We start from the raw sequence: 6,509 nt of genomic DNA, 5'->3' as shown, positions 1-6,509 counted from the left end.
GTTACCGGAACCCAATGTGTGGTAGTAACTGTTCATGGATCACAAACACAGAACTCAGTTCCTGAGGACGGTTTCAAAGAGACAACCCACCATGTACTCCTACATGGCCTCTCACCGCTACCTTTACCAAATCGTGTTCACACACTTAGCTCACACACAGTAGGACATGTTTACACACCTCCAATTCATCCCCGATGAATTAGACCTGACTCAACTCTAAGCAGTAGCAGGAATGACAAACAAGCATGAATGAGTAGGCACATCAGGGCTCAAACAATTCCTACTCATGCTAGTGGGTTTCATCTATTTACTGTGGCAATGACAGGTCATGCAGAGGAAAGGGGTTCAACTACCACATCATGTAACAGTTGAATTGTTGTTGTCCTAATGTAGTAAAAGAGAGTAGGAGCGAGAGAGTGGGATTATATCGGAATGAACAAGGGGGTTTTGCTTGCCTGGCACTTCTGAAGATAGCATTGAGTCTTCATCAATGTCAACGATCACAATGTCGGAACATCGTCTACTGAGAGGGGACAAATACCAGCAACAGAGAAGAAATACAATCAATGCAATGCACAATATGATGCATGATCATGACATGTCAATATGTTGTGTGTTCGGCTAATGCAACTAAAACCAGAGTAGTTTGAGCTTATTTGAATCAAAGATTCAAATACAAGCCTAAACTATGAACTCATATAATTGCATTATCATGTTTCATCTAAACAGCAAGGTTAGGTTGCTCTAACATGCATAAACCAGTACAGATGGAAAGGTTGGATTTTTCTGATCATTTTTCATATATAACTTATTTCAATCTGAGTTATAGATTATTTTCTATGAAATTTTGAAGTTTTGGACATTTTCTGAAAATAAATAAATCAAATAGATTTATTTAAAATCCAGAAAAGCATTACTGCGTCAGCCTGACGTCAGAATGACGTCATCAGGTCAACAACGTCAGCCCAGGTCAAACCTGACGCTAGGACCCACTGGTCAGTGACTAGGCTAATTAACAGAGACTGTTAGTGCTAATTTAATCCTAACTAAAAGTGACAGTGGGGCATGGGCCCACATGTCAGTGACCCAGGGGGGTCAAACTGTGGTCAACCCCGGGTCAAACTCACCGGAGTTGACCCGCGGCTCGTCGCCGACAAGGCCAGGGACGGCAGAGGCGCTCGTGTTTCGCCCACCGTCGACCAAATCGACCGTGGTTTGGTCCTACGCGTAGCTGGGGCTCGCACGCATCTCATAGGACAAGCGGGAGGGGCTGGGGGTGGAGCGAGCTCGCCGGAGTCGAGCTCGTGGCGGCGACCGGAGTTCGGATGGGGTTGGGTTCTGATGACCCACAAGTATAGGGGATCTATCATAGTCCTTTCGATAAGTAAGAGTGTTGAACCCAACGAGGAGCAGAAGGAAATGATAAGCGGTTTTCAGTAAGGTTTTCTCTGCAATCACTGAAATAGTAGGTGATAGATAGTTTCGTGATAAGATAAATGGTAACGAGCAAAAGTAAATAAATTGCAGCAAGGTGGCCCAATCCTTTATGTAGCAAAGGATAAGACTGGACAAATTCGAATAATGAAGAAGGAGCTCCCGAGGACACATTGGGAATTATCGTCAAGCTAGTTTTCATCACATTCATATGATTCGCGTTCGGTACTTTGATAATTTGATATGTGGGTGGACCGGCACTTGGGTACTGCCCTAACATGGACAAGAATCCCACTTATGATTAACCCCTATTGCAAGCATCCACAACTACAAAAAGGAGTATTAAGGTAAACCTAACCACAACATTAAACATATGGGTCCATATCAACCCCTAACGAAGCAACACATAAACTAGTGTTTAAGCTTCTGTCACTCTAGCAACCCATCATCTACTTATTACTTCCCTATGCCTTCCTCCAGGCCCAAATAATGGTGAAGTGTCATGTAGTCGACGTTCACATAACACCACTAGAGGAGAGACAACATACATCTCATCAAAATATCGAACGAATACCAAATTCACATGACAACTAATAGCAAGACTTCACCCATGTCCTCAGGAACAAACGTAACTACTCACAGAGCATATTCATGTTCATATTCATATTCAGAGGGGTAATAATATGCATAAAGGATCTAAACATATGATCTTCCACCAAGTAAACCAAATAGCATCAACTACAAGGAGTAATCAACACTACTAGCAACCCACAGGTACCAATTTGTGGTTTTGATACAAGATTGGATACAAGAGATGAACTAGGATTTTGAGATAAGACGGTGCTGGTGAAGATGTTGATGGAGATTGACCCCCTCCCGATGAGAGGATCGTTGGTGTTGACGTTGGTGATGATTTTCCCCTCTCGGATGGAAGTGTCCCCGGCAGAATAGCTCCGCTAGAGCCCTAGATTGATTCCGCCAAGGTTCCGCCTCGTGGTGGTGGAGTTTCGTCCCGTAAGCTTGCCCATGATTTTTTCAAGGGGAAAACCCTTCATATAGCAGAAGATGGACGCCGGAGGCCCACCAGGGGCCTAGGAGATAGGGGCGCGCCCTAGGAGGGGGGGGGCCCCTGTCTCCTGGACAGGGTGTGGGCCCCCTGGCCTATTTCTTTTGCCCAAAAATTCTTATTAAATCTAAAAAGTTGTTTCGTGGAGTCTCAGGTCTTTTGGAGTTGTGCAGAATAGGTTTCCAACGTTTGCTCCTTTTCCAGCCAGAATTCCAGCTGTCGGCATTCCCCCTCTTCATGGTAAACCTTGTAAAATAAGAGGGAATAGCCATAAGTATTGAGATATAATGTGTAATAACAGCCCATAATGCAATAAATATTGATATAAAAGCATGATGCAAAATGGACGTATCAACTCCCCCAAGCTTAGACCTCGCTTGTCCTCAAGCGGAAGCCGAAATCGAAAAATATGTCCACATGTTTAGAGATAGAGGTGTCGATAAAAATAAAATACAGACATGAGGGCATCATGATTATTCTAATAACAACAACATATATGGATTTTGTCATATGATTTCCTATGTTCAAGTAATAAGCAATTCACAATATCAAGTATGGCTCAAAAACTTCATTGGGAACTAACAAACTATAATCTCAGTCATTGAAGCAATTGCAATTTATCGTAACATCAGAAAGAGTCAATAATAGAGCTTTTCAGCAAGCTCACATACTCAACCATCTCGTAGTCCCCTATAATTGTTAACACTAACGCAATACTTGTGGTTATAGAGTTTCAGCCGGACACTGAGAAAGATAGGGGCTTATTGTATTGCCTCCCAACATATTCACCTTTAGGTGATGTCAACAAATAATAGTCTATGCCAACTTACATCCAATTGGATATATGTATCATGATCTTTCAAACACGAGGAGCTTGCCAAAGGATAAAAATAAAAAGGGAAAGGTGAGAATCACCTTGACTCAAGCATAAAGTAAAACATAAAGTAAAAGATAGGCCCTTCGGAGAGGGAAGCAGAGGTTGTCATGTGCGTTTAGGGTTGATGCATGAAATCTTAATGCAAAAGAACGTCACTTTATATTGCCCCTTGTATGTCGACCTTTATTATGCAATCCGTCGCTTTTATTACTTCCACAACAAGTTCGTACAAAGCTTATTTTCTCTGCACTAATAAGTCATACATATTTAGAGAGCAATTTTTATTGCTTGCATCGATGACAACTTACTTGAAGGATCTTACTCAATCCATAGGTAGGTATGGTGGACTCTCATGGCAAAACTGGGTTTAAGGATATTTGGAAGCACAAGTAGTATCTCTACTTGGTGCAAGGAATTTGTCTAGCATGAGGGAGAAAGGCAAGCTCAACATGTTTGGAAGGTCAATGACAATATACTTTAACTAAGATGTCGGAAAACATAAACCATCACGTTGTCTTCCTTGTCCGACGTCAACTCTTTTAGCATGTCATACTTAATGAGTGCTTCACAATCATAAAAGATGTCCAAGATAATATATTTATATGTGAACCCCTCTTTTCTTATCACTTCCTATTAATTGCAACGATAACCAAGGCTACGTTCATCAACTCTCAACAATTTTTATGCCTCATACTTTCTATGTGTGAAGTTATCACTATCCATAAGGTCAATATGAACTCTTTTGTTCTTTCTACTTTCTCAAGATCATAGCAACATAGCAAAGCCCTTGACTCAACCCTAATCTTTATTATAGATAGCACACGGACTCGATTACATAAAGAGATCTCAAAGCAAAACTCAAAACTACTTGACATCGAAAACTTCAACTACTAATAGATCAAGATACTACTAAAATGATCGAACTAAATAAAGCGGTAAATATAGGAGTGTGATGGTGATACGATACCGGGGCACCTCCCCCAAGCTTGGCAGTTGCCAAGGGGAGTGCCCATACCAAGGTGATTATCTCTCCTTCTTCACGGTTGGTGTTATGATCTTCTTGGCGATTATGCCCTTCAGGATACGGTTCTCCTCCTCGAGCTTATTGACTTGTTGTTTGAGGTCCATATTTTCTTTACGGAGATTGCCCGTGACAGACAAAGCTCCTTTTACCCAAGGATGTTGCATAGCTTCTGGAGAACAAGTGAAACTCTTTTTCATATTTTCATAAGACAGAAATCTGGAGTTGAAAGGAGTGACCAAAGTAGGGACAACCAGGCTAGGTAGTTCCCCCATAGTGAATTCTGCTTGGAGGCGGGAGGTAACTTCTTGATCTTCCTCCATGGCATCTATCCTTTTCAAATCAACCTCCATCTCGTCCTCTGTTGACGGTCCAAAGTGATAGGCATCGCTATTTGCTCCTGGACCTGGCGTTGGGTGAGACACCCGGCTCTCCCCAACTGATTCCTGAGAAGACATCTTGCTTTATTCTGCAACAGGAACAGCTCGAAACGAAAACAGAGGATATTTGCATGATACGGTGGTCAAAACCTTCGGGAGTATATATAATGTATTTTTACCGACCAAAAATCGTAACATACAAGAAAACGGAGTCCGGGAGGCACACGAGGTGCCCATGAGACAGGGGGCGCGCCCTACAGGGGGGGGGCGCCATCCTCACTCGTGGGAGCCTCGTGTCCCTTTCGGACTACTTATTTCTACCTAAAATCCTAAAATAATCCAAAACTGATAAAAATTACCATTAGAGTTGTTTTGGAGTCGGTTTACTTACCGTAAAACGTACCTATGCCTTTTCGAAGTCTGGAACATTCTAGAAAGTGTCTCTTATGTATTCCTCAGGGGTTATGGTTTCAATAATATTAGTTTCAACATGGATAGGATTACCTGAAATATAATGTTTAATTCTTTGACCATTTACCACCCTCGGATTTGTGCCTTCGAAGTTGTTGATCTTTATAGCACCAGAATGATAGACCTCCTCGATAACGTAGGGACCTTCCCATTTTGAGAGAAGTTTTCCTGCAAAAAATCTTAAACGAGAGTTGAACAATAACACATAATCTCCTACGTTAAACTCACGCTTCTGTATCCTCTTATCATGCCAGTGTTTGACTTTTCTTTGAAAATCTTGGCATTCTCATATGCTTGGGTTCTCCATTCATCAAGTGAGCTAATATCAAATAACCTTTTCTCACCGGCAAGTTTGAAGTCATAATTGAGCTCTTTAACAGCCCAATATGCTTTATGTTCAAGTTCAAGAGGTAAATGACATGCTTTTCCATAAACCATCTTATATGGAGACATGCCCATAGGATTTTTGTATGCAGTTCTATAGGCCCATAATGCATCATCAAGTTTTTTGGACCAATTCTTTCTAGATCTATTCACAGTCTTTTGCAAAATTAACTTGAGCTCTGTATTGCTCAACTCTACTTGACCACTAGACTGCGGGTGATAAGGAGATGCGATTCTATGATTGACATCATACTTAGCAAGCATCTTACGGAAAGCACCATGAATAAAGTGTGAACCACCATCAGTCATAAGATATCTAGGGACTCCAAACCTCGGAAAAATAACTTCTTTGAGCATTTTAATAGAAGTGTTATGATCAGCACTACTAGTTGGAATAGCTTCTACCCACTTAGTAACGTAATCAACAGCAACTAAAATATGTGTATAACCATTAAAGGCAGGAAAAGGTCCCATATAATCAAAGCCCCAAACATCAAACGGTTCAATAACAAGAGAATAAGTCATAGGCATTTCTTGACGTCTACTAATGTTACCTATTCTTTGACATTCATCACAAGATACGACAAACTTACGAGCATCTTTGAAAAGAGTAGGCCAATAAAAACCAGAGTGTAGTACCTTGTGTGCAGTTCTATCTCCAGCGTGGTGTCCTCCATAGGATTCAGAGTGACACTTGCGTAGAATTTGTTCCTGTTCATGCTCAGGCACACAACGTCTAATAATACCATCTACTCCTTCTTTATAAAGGTGTGGATCATCCCAGAAGTAATGTCTTAAATCATAAAAGAACATTTTCTTTTGCTGGTATGTGATACTAGGCGGTATATATTTAGCAACAATGTAATTGGCATAGTC

This window comes from Triticum aestivum, chromosome 5B (assembly GCF_018294505.1).
Source record: "Triticum aestivum cultivar Chinese Spring chromosome 5B, IWGSC CS RefSeq v2.1, whole genome shotgun sequence".
Lineage (NCBI taxonomy): Eukaryota > Viridiplantae > Streptophyta > Magnoliopsida > Poales > Poaceae > Triticum > Triticum aestivum.
Note: the sequence above shows the minus strand (reverse complement) of the source record.